The sequence below is a fragment of the Venturia canescens genome, chromosome 7, assembly GCF_019457755.1.
Source record: "Venturia canescens isolate UGA chromosome 7, ASM1945775v1, whole genome shotgun sequence".
In the NCBI taxonomy this organism is placed as follows: Eukaryota; Metazoa; Arthropoda; class Insecta; order Hymenoptera; family Ichneumonidae; genus Venturia; species Venturia canescens.
In genome coordinates, this window is record NC_057427.1 from 22651537 (window position 1) to 22670178 (window position 18642).

An 18642-nucleotide genomic window follows, 5' to 3' on the forward strand; every position below is an offset into this window, starting at 1 on the left:
GATAAAAACTCTTTATTTCACGAAATTGGAAGTGAAAACTCGTTGCCTTGGCGTCTCTCGAGGGCAGTGAAAAATTTCTCCCTGTTTCTTTAGTTTCTTTTGCCTATTTGAAACTGGAGATCGTGGTGGAAGGTCGATTTTCAGCGGAGACATGAATTGCGCCTTATAACATACAATTTCATGATAAAAACTCGTTTTTTCACGAAATTGGAAGGTAAAAAAAAATTGCCTTGGCTTTTCTCCAGTGCCGTGAGGAATTTTTCCCCCTTTCTTGAGTTCCTCTTCCCTATTTGAAATGGAAAATCTTTCGAGAATCCCGAGTTTTAGCGGAGATATGAATTTCTGCTTATAACATCCAATATCAAGATAAAAACTCGTTATTTCACGAAATTGAAAGTGAAAACAAGGGGCCTTGGCGTCTCTCGGCGGCAATAAGAAATTTCTTCCTGTTTCTTCAGATTCTTTTGCCTATTTGGAACTGAGGATCATTGTGGAAGGTCGATTTTCAGCGGAGACATGAATTTCACCTTATAACATACAATTTCATGATAAAAACTCGTTTTTTCACGAAGTTGGAAGTGAAAAAACGTTGCCTCGGTTTCTCTCCAGGGTCGTGAAGATTTTTATCCCGTTTCTTGAGTTCCTTTTCCCTATATGAAATTGAAAATCTTTCGAGAATCCCGAGTTTTAGCGGAGAAATGAATTTCTGCTTATAGCATCCAATATCACGATAAAAACTCGTTATTTCACGAAATTGAAAGTGAAAACAAGTGGCCTTGGCGTCTCTCGGCGGCAATGAGAAATTTCTTCCTGTTTCTTCAGTTTCTTTTGCCTATTTGGAACTGAACATCATGGTGGAAGGTCGATTTTCAGCGGAGACATGAATTTCGCCTTATAACATACAATTTCATGATAAAAACTCGTTTTTTCACGAAGTTGGAAGTAAAAACCCGTTGCCTTCGCGTCTCTCGAGGGCAATGAGAAAGTTTTTCCCGTTTCTTGAGTTCCATTTGCCTATTTGAAATTGAAAATCATGGGAGAATCCCATCTTTATGAATTTCTGCTTATAACATGCGATATCATGATAAATACTGGTTTTTTCACTAAATTGGAAGTGAAAAAACGTTGCCTTGGCTTCTCTCCAGAGTCGTGAGGATTTTTTTCCCGTTTCTTGAGTTCCTTTTGCCTAGTTGAAATTGAAAATCATGGCAAAATCTCGTTTTTCAGCGGAAATATCAGTTTCCGCATATAATATTCAATATCATTATAAAAACTCGTTTTTTTCACGAAATTGGAAGTGAAAACTCGTTGCCTTGCCGTCTCTCGAGGGCAGTGAGAAATTTCGCCCTGTTTCTTCAGTTTCTTTTGCCTATTTGGGACTGAAGTACATGGTGGAAGGTCCATTTTCAGCGGAGACATGAATTTCGCCTTATAACATACAATTTCATGATAAAAACTCGTTTTTTCACGAAGTTGGAAGTGAAACAACGTTGCCTTGGTTTCTCTCCAGGGTTGTGAAGATTTTTATCCCGTTTCTTGAGTTCCTTCTCCCTATATGAAATTGAAAATCTTTCGAGATCCCCGAGTTTTAGCGGAAATATGAGTTTCCGCTTATAACATTCAATATCATGATACAAACTCGTTATTTCACGAAATTGGAAGTGAAAACGAGTTGCCTTGGCGTCTCTCGAGGGCAGTGAGAAATTTCTCCCTGTTTCTTCAGTTTCTTTTGCCTATTTGGAACTGAAGTCCATGGTGGAAGGTCGATTTTCAGCGGAGACATGAATTTCGCCTTATAACATACAATTTCATGATAAAAACTCGTTTTTTCACGAAATTGGAAGTGAAAAAACATTGTCTTGGCTTCTCTCCAGAGTCGTGAGGATTTTTTTCCCGTTTCTTGAGTTCCTTCTCCCTATATGAAATTGAAAATTTTTCGAGATCCCCGAGTTTTAGAGGAAATATGAGTTTCCGCTTATAACATTTAATATCATGATACAAACTCGTTATTTCACGAAATTGGAAGTGAAAACGAGTTGCCTTGGCGTCTCTCGAGGGCAGTGAGAAATTTCTCCCTGTTTCTTCAGTTTCTTTTGCCTATTTGGAACTGAAGTCCATGGTGGAAGGTCGATTTTCAGCGGAGACATGAATTTCGCCTTATAACATACAATTTCATGATAAAAACTCGTTTTTTCACGAAATTGGAAGTGAAAAATCATTGTCTTGGCTTCTCTCCAGAGTCGTGAGGATTTTTTTCCCGTTTCTTGAGTTCCTTTTGCCTAGTTGAAATAGAAAATCGTGGCAAAATCTCGATTTTTAGCGGAAATATGAGTTTCCGCTTATAACATTCAATATCTTGATAAAAACTCGTTATTTCACGAAATTGGACGTGAAAACTCGTTGCCTTGGCGTCTCTCGAGGGCAGTGAGAAATTTCTCCCTGTTTCTTCAGTTTCTTTTGCCTATTTGGAACTGAAGATCATGGTGGAAGGTCGATTTTCAGCGGAGACATGAATTTCGACTTATAACATACAATTTCATGATAAAAACTCGTTTTTTCACGAAGTTCGAAGTGAAAAAACGTTGCCTTGGTTTCTCTCCAGGGTCGTGAAGATTTTTATCCCGTTTCTTGAGTTCCTTTTCCCTATTTGAAATAGAAAATCTTTCGAGATCCCCGTGTTTTAGCGGAGATATGAATTTCTGCTTATAACATCCAATATCATGATAAAAACTCGTTATTTTACGAAATTGAAAGTGAAATCAAGTGGCCTTGGCGTCTCTCGGCGGCAATGAGAAATTTCTTCCTGCTTCTTCAGATTCTTTTGCCTATTTGGAACTGAAGATAATGGTGGAAGGTCGATTTTCAGCGGAGACATGATATTCGCCTTATCAAGAGACTCGGTAGAGTCTCGGTACAAGTACATTGACAGCTCTGTCGTCTGCCGGCCCGAGGCTCTCGCCGAGACTATATTATCTCTGAATAAAACGATTCGCGGTGGTGGGGGTAAAATCGACATGTCATTTTCTTGAATTACGAAGCTCAGGAGTTATGTCGCAATTCGAAAATTGAACTTTCAGCTAATTAAGAAATTCTCTTTCGATTGCGCCCAAAATCAGCATGATCGGTGGCGTAATTGCTGAGAAAAAACTTTGTACGGGCTCAAGATTATGCAAAAAGTACCAACACATTTACGCAGCTGACGTATCCGTATATGGGTTTAGACCAATACATACAAGGGCTTCTTGATGCCCATCATAACCAATCACCGTTGAGAATCTATCCGTCTCGACCAATCGCCGATGAGAAAGTTTCTGATAGTCCTCAATGTTTTCTTGTATATCGTCTGTTAAATGTGACTGCGATCGTAGCCCCGTGGATCAACGATGCAAGATTTGAAAATTTCGTTTAAATATAAAACGTTGGAAAGAGCAGTGGATATAATGAATTTTATTTCTTTTATAAAAGAAGTTTTTATAAGTTTCGAGCCCAATTTTTACGACAATATATGAAACAGCTGATTTGAAGATTCACTCAGATATTGACCGAGTCACGATCGGGAGATATATTTTTTGTCTCCGATAATAATGTCGTAAGTTCGATTCGAAAGCCGGGGTGCTTGTTAGTCGCGTGCGTTTGGTGTACATGTGCGCGTTTGAGAGATATCGTATCGAGAATGTTTTTCAGCAGCGATAAAGTCGTGATCGAACTCGAAAATAACACGACAAATAAGCAATGTTTTGCCGGAAAACAATTGTGTTTCAATTATAAAACTTCAAATGGAGCACAGAGTTTTTTAAAGGATAAGTACATATTCGACGATAAATACTCAAGAATCTCCTGTCTGGATCTTTCATTTACGAAGTAATTGCTGAATGAGAATGTCCTAAGATTATTCAGTCATGTCGATATTATTAAAAATCGACGAGAGTCTGGGAGAGGGCGTGAGTTTTTGGAATTTCTTTCATTCATTTCATTACTTTAATTTTTTGCACAATAGTTGAAAAACATTATAGAGAGATCTGTTTTTCATTTCCAATTGTTGACAGACAGGTTGGCCAAGTTTTGCGAATAGCTACAAGCCTCAGCGCTCTTTTACGGTATACCTGTGGAGATAGAAAACATTCAAGCTGGACGGCCAAAGCCTACTCTTGCTGAACAGCATCTTAAAGGTAATTCTCACATTGGTTGCTAATATAACAACTCTAAGAAGCCCACATATAACAACTCTAAAAAGCCCACAATTCAAATCATTCAATTTTCATCATTATCTTAGGTTGTATCGAACAATTTCTTTAAAAATCATGGTTCATCATTAAAATCTGGGACATTGTGTTTTTAGGTGTGAATTGGTGCAAGATCTGTGCAATGCCAATATCAAAGGAGGCTATGTGGGCTCAACCCATTTGGAATTCCATCCCGGATGTCTCAAAGGTCAAAAGAGAGAATTCAAGGCTGACACGCAAACTGCAGGTTGCATAGGTCTCTTAGCTCAAGTAGCTCTTCCGAAGAACCAATAACCATCATTCTCAGAGGTGGTACTAGTGTTCCATCGGGCCCTCACATTGAGTATCCGACTGAAGTCTTTCGATCCCACCTTAACAAATTTGGAGGAGATTTTAACTTTACTGTACTAAAAAGGTACTCGTTACAATTGTGGATATCGCCATATTTTTCTGATTCCTCTTCGGCTGGTACAATAAACTTAATGCAGAACATTTATCTTTGATACTTGAATAAATCCAATCATCAATGTGAATTGGAAAATCTATCTTTCTTGACGCATTGGAGGATTTAGAGATGCCTTGTTGAATTGGAAAACTATGCCCACCGAAGAATTAATATTGTAATCCAAAAAGTGTTTTTATCTTTCAAAAACTGATATATGAGCACTGTTTATTTATGTGATAAATTTTCACTGTAAAGGAAGCGCATAGAATGGCTGAAGATGCTAAGTGAATAATATCCACTTGACTTGCTACGACAAGCATTCCAATACCACCAATAAACATCGAGGCTTATTGCGAGGACAGAGGAATGGCAGCGGGCAATGGATTTGGAATAAAGTACGTTATAATACGACACAGAGGAACTTGGGTACAAGATCCCGTAGATTCTTAAAGTGTTATGTTTAGTTTTCAACCTCACGTTCTGTACATGAATTATTGAAAGAATGTTCGAGGATATGGGTTTGAACTTTTTTGTCATCAGTCGAATCTCGTGAAAAAATGTTGACTTCGAAAATTTGAGGTGAGGTTCAATGCCCTTGAGGCAAGAAACAATGCTATTGCCATCACTGATATTTTCCTATTTATTTAACACCACAATTAAGGTACAATTCATCTCTTGATTTTGACTAAACATGTTTTTCTTCGAAATAATTTTGTTTTTCATTAAAGCCTTCATGTGTGCAAAGTTTTGTGAAACTTGAAAGGTGCAGTCGACACGTGTTGAATTATAGTAATCTTTCTTTTTATTTCTTAACCAGCATAGTTTGCCAGACAAGTAGTGATTCAGTTTTTGGCGGTTCTGGTTTGGGATCAAATCGTCGAAACGGTCTTTAAACCAGGTAGAAACCTGGTATTTAAGCTGCTGATTTCATTATACAACCTTTGATTAGTGGGAGCTGTGTCGATGACCACATACAAAATCAGGTTTTTATATATTTCGTGTTATTCTTTTACCATTGCGCACTTGGTATCATAAAAATAGTTATTGAAACCGCAATACTTTTCTGGTAGATAACACTTATAATGGCACTGGCCAAAGGACGTTCTCGAACATAACTGGGAGAACAGAAATTAATGCAGCACACGAAAACAGCGATACAAATAGCAGAAATCATGCTCGGCGATCGTGGTCTTCATTTCACTTCTCGAGATTCTGCAAGCGATGGTGACACCGGCACTTTCATTCTCGAATGTGATGACTGTGGTCTTATCAATGAAGCAGTTTCATCGTAGCCATAGTTTCAAAAATCGGGGGTTTCATTTAATCCACACGTTTCAGAAAATTCATTCGCTCTGTTATTACAATTTTATTCCATCTGATAATTCCAATTTCATCATTGAAATAATGTTTCCAATTTACAAATAAATTCAATTCATTACCATGAATTCAATGGTTTTATAATTATTTATTTTCGTTTTTTTCTTTTTGGTTCTAATATTCATTCCTGTTTTGGTCGAAAAAATGGTGCCACTGCTCGTGAAAATTCTTTTTGAAACTGCTCGCGGGAAAATTTGCTCACCGAAGCCCTAAAATGGTGAAAAAGTTTCGTCAAGCTTTCATTACCAGAAACTTCGTCAAAAGAAGAGCTTATTATTACAAATCACAAGGACCAAACCGGCGTAAAACTCAGTTTATTTTTACAAACTTCCAAACATATTTCGAATTCAGATACTCGGCAAAGAGCAATAAAAATCAGACAACAAATTCGATAAGCGGAAAATGATAAATTAAAGTGTAAAATTTCAGTAGCGAAAAGAAATATCGTCAAGACCAAATGAATTTGGAAATTTACCTAGCGGCAGTTCTGATCACGTTACGTTCTTCGGGATTTATCACATATGCTAAAAATACGACCGTACTCTTCAGGATTATCAGCGAAAAATTCCGTTCGACTTCTAGATTGAGTTTCAATAATGTCGGCCCTAAAAACAAAACAAAATGCATTGAATTTCATTAAATTTTTCATGAATTCACTTCCTTTTTATTGAAGTTTTATTCGTTAAAAAGTACCTTGGTCCTTCAGACGCGTGAGCAACCATGACCAACCCAGCGGCCATTGCCTCAACGACGCTGATACCAAAATGCTCATTCCACATTACATGCAAGCCTATCGTACCCGATTGAAGCTCATCAACGAGTTCTGGATATGAAATGTTTAATTTGAATTCATTCATTCAACATTATTTTCAAGAGATAAATGCTTAGCAAAATCTTGCATATCCTTCACACGAGCTTCATCCTCGGCATTACGACAAGATCCAATTAAAATAAGACGAACCTAAATACAAAAATCTCTTATCAATATCTTTAGCTGACACTTTCTTTAGAAATTTCAATTTTCCAGACCTCCAATAATGCAATTGACATGAAATTTTTAATAATTTGAAAATAATTTTTTCATTGATTGTATGTATTTTCGAGAATTTGTTGTTGAAATATTTTATGATAAAAAGTGATTTATCCTAAATGTCTTCTGGTAGTGTTGTACGTAGTTCATACATGGCCCTGAGCTCAATGGATGACCTTTTTCAAGTTTGAATTGCGCCACAGATACAATCCTAATAAATTCTACTTTCTGGTCGTCTTCGAGAAGCGGCAATTTTGTCAAATGCTCGACATCGCAGGGAGGAAAAACTCGATGAGTTTTTAGAGGTTTCCAAATAGCATTTATATATTATCTTCAGTCCATGATGAATTCACCATTACGGTCTCAGCGCACATTCCGGCTCAACCATACATCTGTAAATCACATAATATAGGCTTTTCATTGGTTGAAATGTCTTGAGCTCTCAGCAAATTATTAGATTTTTTATTGAAGGAATGCAAAGTTGAATTCTATCACGTTTTAAATTTGTTTATTTTCCAAGCTGTGTCAATATTTAAAAAAGTTGAAATTTTCAAGTTCTAAAGCTAATGATACTTGTTGCACCCTAGCGATGTAAAACTTAACACCGTTTCTTCTGTTTTAACTCTGAACATGATGACGTAATTACCGTAGCAAACAACTTGTAGTACGATATTTTGGCTGCTGAGAAAAATGGATTTCTTGTGATAATTCGATGATTGTTGTGCGACACAATTCTCTTGTAATAAAAATGAATCAGAATCAGAAGACGAATCAGAAGAGCGGATAAGTGAACGCATAGCCCATGGTGTCCATGTAAATATCTATAAAAATAAATGAAGGAATTTTTACTCTGTCAGAAATTTTGCGTGAAATAATCAATTTTTTTACTTTTTTGCAAAGCAATAACAGCTTCCCAAAGTACTCTTTCCTCGCCTCCACCAGCATTGCAGTAAGGATGAAAGAAGCCGATCACTGTTTCTTTCCGTGATTTTTGGGCTCTCCTTTGAGCAAATATCCGTCGCCAGTAAATTATGAGTGCAGGTAAAACTATCAATACACAGAAAATTTTATATGCTACTAGGAAGGAAACGATTTTGACTGCTCCCACAATCGTTCCACTGCAGAAAAAAAACAACGAAATATGGTCGCTTGGATTCGTACAATTTTGTTGTTTACGAAAAACAATATTCTTTTGAACAGATGGAAAATGGAAAGAAATTGAATGGATGGAAAATAATAAACAGAGTGCATCATAACCTCACTATACATCAAGTTTTAAAAGCTCTATTATTGATTAAAAATCGAATTATTCTTACGCCAAAAAACAAAAATTCCACATGTTTATGAGCTAATTTTCACTTCGAAGACTCGATACTTGGATGACAAGAAATGCCGACGTGGAGTAATCCGAAAGATATTGAAACGAAATATTTGAAACTTGGATGACAAGAAATGCTGACGTGGAGTAATCCGAAAGATATTGAAACGAAACACTTGAAACTTGACAACTTTATTTCATTTTACTTAACGACATCGCGGTCATCGCACACACAAGTGTTTACATCGGTGGCCATGTTGAAAACCTGTCACTTCGCAAAGCGGCGCTCGGGAAGAGAGGCACTCTCAGTGCTGCCAACTCAATTTTACTACAGCAAAATTCCCTAGATTTGCTTAATTCTTGATTTTATTAAATTTTAATTAAATAAACTTCTTCTTGTTGGAAATAATGATGCGGGGAGTTAGTAGAAAAACATATTTTAAATAATCGGGTGCAAATTTCAGGGCAAAATTATTAAAATTTTTAAGAAAATTTTTCTTTACGAGATCAAGTATGCACAATGCGCACGCGCGATGACCTACTTTCCAGAAGCCACGTGCAAGAATCAAGAGACTCGGTAGAGTCTCGGGACAAGTACATTGACAGCCCTGTCGTCTGCTGGCCCGAGGCTCTCGCCGATATATATTTCTCTGAATCTCTGAATAAAACGATTCGCCGTGGTGGGGGTAAAATTGGCAAGTGATTTTTTTGAATTACCGAAGTTATGAGTCATCTGAGGCTTTGAAAATTGAACTGAAGATTAATTAATAAATTCTCTTTCGATTCCACCCAAAATCAGCATGATCGGTGGCGTAATTGCTGAGAAAAAACTTTGTACGGGCTTAAGATTATGCAAAAGTTACCAACACATTCAAGAATTCATGCGTTTGTATTTAAAACACCATCAAAGGCACTTTGATGCTCTCGAGTTTCTGATTGGTTTAATCTGACGACATCCACTTTTAGACGTTGTGATTGGTTGTTGAAATTAGTTGTTAATGATTGGAAATCTGACGTCAACTTCAGAACTTAGCACATGGCGCAGCACAGCTGGTAACAGCAGTCATAAATTCGATCGATATACATATAATATGTACAAACCATGTGTCAGTTTTTGATCGTACGAACAGAGTTTCGACATTACGAAGTGCGTGCGGGATCAATGAAAAAATAATTTTCGTCATCTAAAGAAGTGCATATTACTATTTATTTTGTTATTTGTGATATATTAAACAGGTATCAAAGCGGCCGCGTAAATGTAGTCTGTGATGTGTGTGTGAAAAAGGATATAAAAAATGCGCGATGCATATGTCAACGAAACTTTTCAAGATTTCATCATTTCGTTCGATTGGAAATAAGTGTTTACTGAAATAATCCTTCAATTAAACCAGAATACGAGAAATATTGTCCAGTGCGAATATATTGTCAGTGGCGTGGTTATATATCATGTGTACATAGGTTATATATACGAATAAATAGAACAAAAATACACGCAACTGTTAGAATGATATTAGAAACTTTAATTGAATAAATGTTTTCTAATTAATTTCTTGTGTCGTCATTATTTTTAAACATCGTCATATTTTGCTTGATATTCAGTTTGGCTCTGCCCTCTCCGATCCTTGTTTTCACCCCATCAGTTTGCAGTGGATCAATTCATATTATTAATTCGTTCCCTAATATGTGTCCTATGATTTTCTACTCCTTCATGATGATTGTGGTAACATGATTCGAGAGGTTTCTAACCATGATCTTGAATTGCACATTTTGTAAATCAGATTTTCAAAAAAACATTTGGTCTTGGTATAGTGTGTAGTTATTCTTTTCCCATTAGGTCTGTCGAGTGATAATTTTGAAAACTTTTCCAGAAAGCCTTTGGATGCTTTTTTTGCTGATGATATGAAAAGTCGTATCTTAGGAATGCAGTATGCAAACACAAATGTTGATAACAAAACTTATAGAATGACATGTATGTTGAGTATTTCCACTTTGCAAACTACAAATATGGAATTATTATAATAAAAATTCATTCCGATAAGTCTACTGTTGCTCAGTTTTGGATGCGATCAAATATAATGCCTACCAACATCTCCAAAAACTTACAGAATTGCTGAATGCAATGTGCGCTATGTCATTTTAATGTAACATCCTGACTTTTGACAACTTTTCATTATAATGCTGTAGATTCGGATCATTGCTCAGTTATGGATAGATTTGAAATTGCTGTCTTCGAAGCTCATTGCGCAGATACATTGAACCGCAGCAGATACCTGCGAACTCTGAAATTTCTGTGGATAATATATATGCGACGGATCACCCCTTATCTTTGATTATGGTAATATGTAAATGGAACTTGGTTCGGCAAGTTTTTAAGTGTTCCTTTTCAAATAGTATTGAAGTTTGTATGACTGATATACAGCGAATACTTTCAAACTTTGATATTTCTGTGTTGCACCGTGTGTGCCAATCATTCAAATCATTTACTCCAACCGTATCATGTAATCTAGAAAATTTATCACAAAAGTCTTCCGCTTTTCTAAATACTTCAATTTTCCTTTTTCTACTCCGTTATGAGTTTTCGAATTTCTAAATTCGTTTCTGAATTGTCCTGAAATGGTTTTCCTCCAAAACCAATGCAGGTACCTTAAACGTCTTTGAATTCTGTTGCTCTGTTGAATTAAGTTTGCTTAGTTTGTTTGCTGCTTTGAGTTCTGGCATAATAAATGTTAGAAGTTTTCGGGTACTTTTTTTCAGCAACTATCAAACTGGGGATAATTGGACCTCTGCGGCCACTTGCAAACTTTGGAAATATATTTCATTGGGGGCATGTTTTGGATGAAATGAAATCTCTAGATGCAGAATGCAAAAGCGACATTTAAAGTGGGCAAATCTGTTGGATTTTTCGTGTCTTGAATTTGATCTATCTTTTATTTGAATTTTGAAGAAAAGGGATAAATAAAATCTGTTCTATTAAGGAAATCTTTACGTAAGTCCTTTCTTGGTATGAAGACTTGGAAAAAATCGCCAAAGGCCAAGGACAGACAGGTGACGAAATATTTCCAGTACAATTTTGACGAAAAATAGATCTTTTATCGCGGAAACCAACGTTATAAGCCGAAAATCATATTACAGCCCACGAGACGCATTTCTTCATTCTCTTGGGTTCCTATTGCACAAAACCTGTTAGAAGACAAGGAGAAAAATCACCAAAGTCCAAGATCAAACCAGTGCCGAAATATTTTTAGTACAATTTTGAAGAAAAATTGGTTTTTTACGTGGAAACCAACATTATAAACCGAAATTCATTTCTCGGGTCTCATCCCGGATTCCTCCATGCTGTTGAATTCCTAATAGACATAACATATTAGAGTATAAGGAAAAAAATCGCTAAAGTTCAAAGGCAGACTTGTGACGAAATATTTTCACTACAATTTTTACGAAAAATTGGTCTTTTATGGTGGAAACCAACTTTATAAGCCGAACATCATACCCAGGAAAAATAAGATTGGGAAAAGTCCATTGATGGTCCCATATTTGCTGAGGATTTCATGAAAAATATTATCCCATAAAAAATGTTCGTATTAGAATGGAATCTATAAAAATGTACTAAGCAAATAATTCATAGAAATTTATACTAAAATCCTATAAGCGTCATAACATAAATGAGGAACTTTTGAGAAAAAAGGCGTGATATCAAACCATAAACTTCCCCTAGGGAAAAAAAGGTTGGGACAAGTACATTGATGGTCTCCTGTTTCTGGACGACATAGAAAAAAGATTCAGAACCCGGAAAAAAATTCTATAGAAATAATAAACGAAAATTGAAAAGTTCAAAAAAATTCAACAAAAATAAAAAACAATCGAAAAAAATTCTGTAAAGAAAAATAAAAAATTTTCAAAAAAATTCATAAATATTGAACAAATTGAAAAATGTACTATCCAAGTTATATGCAGTATAAAAATGTATGATATCAATTAGAGGCCAAGTTTTTATTGATAATTTGGAATATTTATCGAACAAATTGGAAACTTTAATGAAATTCATGATAATTATTTTCACGAAAAAAGTTAATAAAAAAAAAGTCATAACGGAAGTTACGTGCAGTACTAAAATGTATTATATCAATTCGAGGTCAAGTATTTATCAGTTATTCGAAATATAATCTCCGGCGACAAATGAGCGTTGAGAATCCTTGTCGGGCTCACACCGTTTTATCAAAATTACTAAATTAATGGAAATGGAAATAAAATCATTAAAAATTCACATGAAAGTCATTCGTTACTTCAACAAGGTACACACTTTAAAGAATCGATTTCCCTCCGACTTTCAGGATCCCCTGGTATTATTCACAACATTCAACTTCGATTGGATCGGTACAAATTATGTTCAAATACGTCTTAAACGTACTTTTCCGGCCCATCACTTTTTATTCAAATTGCTCATTCGAAAACAAATCAGGGCTATAATGACAAATATAATAAAATGGAAAGAAATAAAAATAATATCTCCAAGTAATTCGAACTTGATTGTTCGCAAGTCCGTATAGCAATATCCATTTCTCATTTTCTTCAGTGAACACATACCATTCGGTAAGAACCAATGAAAATGAGAAATAATCAGGCACATTACTAGAAATTTTCGAACCTACTTAGCCATGCAATGTTTTTTTTTCTATAGTCACGTACACATTTTGATAAATATCACTAGTCGAGTACGACACGTGGATTCCTGGAATTTGTAGAAAAATGATTTTGTTGTGAATTATGACTCCATATAATATAAATAGATTAATCAACTTCATCTTTCATTTTCATTTCATTTTGACAAGAGCGATTCGAAGGAAAATTATTTTCTCGGGAATTACTGTTCCTTAATATTAACACATGCATTAACTTCGTTTTTGATTTGTTTTCGAATGAGCAATTTGAATAAAAAGTGATGGGCCGGAAAAGTACGTTTAAGACGTATTTGAACATAATTTGTACCGATCCAATCGAAGTTGAATGTTGTGAATAATACCAGGGGATCCTGAAAGTCGGAGGGAAATCGATTCTTTAAAGTGTGTACCTTGTTGAAGTAACGAATGACTTTCATGTGAATTTTTAATGATTTTATTTCCATTTCCATTAATTTAGTAATTTTGATAAAACGGTGTGAGCCCGACAAGGATTCTCAACGCTCATTTGTCGCCGGAGATTATATTTCGAATAACTGATAAATACTTGACCTCGAATTGATATAATACATTTTAGTACTGCACGTAACTTCCGTTATGACTTTTTTTTTATTAACTTTTTTCGTGAAAATAATTATCATGAATTTCATTAAAGTTTCCAATTTGTTCGATAAATATTCCAAATTATCAATAAAAACTTGGCCTCTAATTGATATCATACATTTTTATACTGCATATAACTTGGATAGTACATTTTTCAATTTGTTCAATATTTATGAATTTTTTTGAAAATTTTTTATTTTTCTTTACAGAATTTTTTTCGATTGTGTTTTATTTTTGTTGAATTTTTTTGAACTTTTCAATTTTCGTTTATTATTTCTATAGAATTTTTTTCCGGGTTCTGAATCTTTTTTCTATGTCGTCCAGAAACAGGAGACCATCAATGTACTTGTCCCAACCTTTTTTTCCCTAGGGTAACATACAATTTCATGATAAAAACTCGTTTTTCACGAAATTGGAAGTAAAAACCCGTTGCCTTCGCGTCTCTCGAGGGCTTCGAGAAAGTTTTTCCCGTTTCTTGAGTTCCTTTTGCCTATTTGAAATTGAAAATCATGGGAGAATCCCAACTTTCTGAATTTCTGCTTATAACATGCGATATCATGATAAATACTGGTTTTTTCACGAAATTGGAAGTGAAAAAACGTTGTCTTGGCTTCTCTCCAGAGTCGTGAGGATTTTTTTCCCGTTTCTTGAGTTCCTTTTGCCTAGTTGAAATTGAAAATCATGGGAAAATCTCATTTTTAGCGGAAATATGAGTTTCCGCTTATAACATTCAATATCTTGATAAAAACTCGTTATTTCACGAAATTGGAAGTGAAAACTCGTTGCCTTGGCGTCTCTCGAGAGCAGTGAGAAATTTCTCCCTGTTTCTTCAGTATCTTTTGCCTATTTGAAACTGGAGATCGTGGTGGAAGGTCGATTTTCAGCGGAGACATGAATTGCGCCTTATAACATACAATTTCATGATAAAAACTCGTTTTTTCACGAAGTTGGAAGTGAAAAAACGTTGCCTTGGTTTCTCTCCAGGGTCGTGAAGATTTTTATCCCGTTTCTTGAGTTCCTTTTCCCTATATGAAATTGAAAATCTTTCGAGAATCCCGAGTTTTAGCGGAGAAATGAATTTCTGCTTATAGCATCCAATATCACGATAAAAACTCGTTATTTCACGAAATTGAAAGTGAAAACAAGTGGCCTTGGCGTCTCTCGGCGGCAATGAGAAATTTCTTCCTGTTTCTTCAGTTTCTTTTGCCGATTTGGAACTGAAGATCATGGTGGAAGGTCGATTTTCAGCGGAGACATGATATTCGCCTTATAACATACAATTACATGATAAAAACTCGTTTTTCCACGAAATTGGAAGTAAAAACCCGTTGCCTTCGCGTCTCTCGAGGGCTTCGAGAAAGTTTTTCCCGTTTCTTGAGTTCCTTTTGCCTATTTGAAATTGCAAATCATGGGAGAATCCCATCTTTATGAATTTCTGCTTATAACATGCGATATCATGATAAATACTGGTTTTTTCACGAAATTGGAAGGTAAAAAAAAATTGCCTTGGCTTTTCTCCAGTGCCGTGAGGAATTTTTCCCCGTTTCTTGAGTTCCTTTTCCCTATTTGAAATTGAAAATCTTTCGAGAATCCCGAGTTTTAGCGGAGATATGAATTTCTGCTTATAACATCCAATATCAAGATAAAAACTCGTTATTTCACGAAATTGAAAGTGAAAACAAGGGGCCTTGGCGTCTCTCGGCGGCAATGAGAAATTTCTTCCTGTTTCTTCAGATTCTTTTGCCTATTTGGAACTGAACATCATGGTGGAAGGTCGATTTTCAGCGGAGACATGAATTTCACCTTATAACATACAATTTCATGATAAAAACTCGTTTTTTCACGAAGTTGGAAGTGAAAAAACGTTGCCTCGGTTTCTCTCCAGGGTCGTGAAGATTTTTATCCCGTTTCTTGAGTTCCTTTTCCCTATTTGAAATTGAAAATCTTTCGAGAATCCCGAGTTTTAGCGGAGATATGAATTTCTGCTTATAACATCCAATATCAAGATAAAAACTCGTTATTTCACGAAATTGAAAGTGAAAACAAGGGGCCTTGGCGTCTCTCGGCGGCAATGAGAAATTTCTTCCTGTTTCTTCAGATTCTTTTGCCTATTTGGAACTGAACATCATGGTGGAAGGTCGATTTTCAGCGGAGACATGAATTTCACCTTATAACATACAATTTCATGATAAAAACTCGTTTTTTCACGAAGTTGGAAGTGAAAAAACGTTGCCTCGGTTTCTCTCCAGGGTCGTGAAGATTTTTATCCCGTTTCTTGAGTTCCTTTTCCCTATATGAAATTGAAAATCTTTCGAGAATCCCGAGTTTTAGCGGAGAAATGAATTTCTGCTTATAGCATCCAATATCACGATAAAAACTCGTTATTTCACGAAATTGAAAGTGAAAACAAGTGGCCTTGGCGTCTCTCGGCGGCAATGAGAAATTTCTTCCTGTTTCTTCAGTTTCTATTGCCTATTTGGAACTGAAGTCCATGGTGGAAGGTCGATTTTCAGCGGAGACATGAATTTCGCCTTATAACATACAATTTCATGATAAAAACTCGTTTTTTCACGAAGTTGGAAGTGAAAAAACGTTGCCTTGGTTTCTCTCCAGGGTCGTGAAGATTTTTATCCCGTTTCTTGAGTTCCTTTTCCCTATTTGAAATTGAAAATATTTCGAGAATCTCGAGTTTTGGCGGAGATATGAATTTCTGTTTAAAACATCGAATACATGATAAAAACTCGTTATTTCACGAAATTGAAAGTGAAAACAAGTGGCCTTGGCGTCTCTCGGCGGCAATGAGAAATTTCTTCCTGTTTCTTCAGTTTCTTTTGTCTATTTGGAACTGAAGATCATGGTGGAAGGTCGATTTTCAGCGGAGTCATGAATTTCGACTTATAACATACAATTTCATGATAAAAACTCGTTATTTCACGAAATTGTAAGTGAAAACGAGTTGCCTTGGCGTCTCTCGAGGGCAATGAGAAAGTTTTTCCCGTTTCTTGAGTTCCTTTTGCCTATTTGAAATTGAAAATCATGGGAGAATCCCAACTTTATGAATTTCTGCTTATAACATGCGATATCATGATAAATACTGGTTTGTTTGGGTTTGTTTGGGTTTGTTTGGGTTTGTTTGGGTTTGTTTGGGTTTGTTTGGGTTTGTTTGGGTTTGTTTGGGTTTGTTTGGGTTTGTTTGGGTTTGTTTGGGTTTGTTTGGGTTTGTTTGGGTTTGTTTGGGTTTGTTTGGGTTTGTTTGTTTGTTTGGGTTTGTTTGGGTTTGTTTGGGTTTGTTTGGGTTTGTTTGGGTTTGTTTGGGTTTGTTTGGGTTTGGGTTTGTTTGGGTTTGTTTGGGTTTGTTTGGGTTTGTTTGGGTTTGTTTGGGTTTGTTTGGGTTTGTTTGTTTGTTTGGGTTTGTTTGGGTTTGTTTGGGTTTGTTTGGGTTTGTTTGGGTTTGTTTGGGTTTGTTTGGGTTTGTTTGGGTTTGTTTGGGTTTGTTTGGGTTTGTTTGGGTTTGTTTGGGTTTGTTTGGGTTTGTTTGGGTTTGTTTGGGTTTGTTTGGGTTTGTTTGGGTTTGTTTGGGTTTGTTTGGGTTTGTTTGGGTTTGTTTGGGTTTGTTTGGTTTGTTTGTTTGGGTTTGTTTGGGTTTGTTTGGGTTTGTTTGGGTTTGTTTGGGTTTGTTTGGGTTTGTTTGGGTTTGTTTGGGTTTGTTTGGGTTTGTTTGGGTTTGTTTGGGTTTGTTTGGGTTTGTTTGGGTTTGTTTGGGTTTGTTTGGGTTTGTTTGGGTTTGTTTGGGTTTGTTTGGGTTTGTTTGGGTTTGTTTGGGTTTGTTTGGGTTTGTTTGGGTTTGTTTGGGTTTGTTTGGGTTTGTTTGGGTTTGTTTGGGTTTGTTTGGGTTTGTTTGGGTTTGTTTGGGTTTGTTTGGGTTTGTTTGGGTTTGTTTGGGTTTGTTTGGGTTTGTTTGGGTTTGTTTGGGTTTGTTTGGGTTTGTTTGGGTTTGTTTGGGTTTGTTTGGGTTTGTTTGGGTTTGTTTGGGTTTGTTTGGGTTTGTTTGGGTTTGTTTGGGTTTGTTTGGGTTTGTTTGGGTTTGTTTGGGTTTGTTTGGGTTTGTTTGGGTTTGTTTGGGTTTGTTTGGGTTTGTTTGGGTTTGTTTGGGTTTGTTTGGGTTTGTTTGGGTTTGTTTGGGTTTGTTTGGGTTTGTTTGGGTTTGTTTGGGTTTGTTTGGGTTTGTTTGGGTTTGTTTGGGTTTGTTTGGGTTTGTTTGGGTTTGTTTGGGTTTGTTTGGGTTTGTTTGGGTTTGTTTGGGTTTGTTTGGGTTTGTTTGGGTTTGTTTGGGTTTGTTTGGGTTTGTTTGGGTTTGTTTGGGTTTGTTTGGGTTTGTTTGGGTTTGTTTGGGTTTGTTTGGGTTTGTTTGGGTTTGTTTGGGTTTGTTTGGGTTTGTTTGGGTTTGTTTGGGTTTGTTTGGGTTTGTTTGGGTTTGTTTGGGTTTGTTTGGGTTTGTTTGGGTTTGTTTGGGTTTGTTTGGGTTTGTTTGGGTTTGTTTGGGTTTGTTTGGGTTTGTTTGGGTTTGTTTGGGTTTGTTTGGGTTTGTTTGGGTTTGTTTGGGTTTGTTTGGGTTTGTTTGGGTTTGTTTGGGTTTGTTTGGGGTTTGTTTGGGTTGTTTGGGTTTGTTTGGGTTTGTTTGGGTTTGTTTGGGGGTTGTTGGGGTTGGTTGGGGGTTGTTTGGGTTTGTTTGGGTTTGTTTGGGTTTGTTGGGTTTTTGGGTTGTTGGGTTTGTTTTGGGGGTGTTTGGGTTTGTTTGGGTTTGTTTGGGTTGTTGGGTTTGTTTGGGGTTTTGTTTGGGTTGTTTGGGTTTGTTTGGGTTTGTTTGGTTTGTTTTGGGTTTGTTTGGGTTTGTTTGGGTTTGTTTGGGTTTTGTTTGTGTTTGTTGGGTTTTGTTTGGGTTGTTTTGGGTTTGTGGGTTTGTTTGGGTA

General features: G+C 36.2%; 2 pseudogenes; one reads left to right on the forward strand and one right to left on the reverse strand.

Annotated features, from left to right (window-relative positions):
• Nucleotides 1-3878: 3878 nt before the first annotated feature.
• Nucleotides 3879-4982, forward strand: LOC122413689 (RNA 3'-terminal phosphate cyclase-like; annotated as a pseudogene).
• A 1184-nt stretch (nucleotides 4983-6166) lies between these two features.
• Nucleotides 6167-8193, reverse strand: LOC122413833 (GDP-Man:Man(3)GlcNAc(2)-PP-Dol alpha-1,2-mannosyltransferase-like; annotated as a pseudogene).
• Between the last annotated feature and the right edge of the window lie 10449 nt (nucleotides 8194-18642).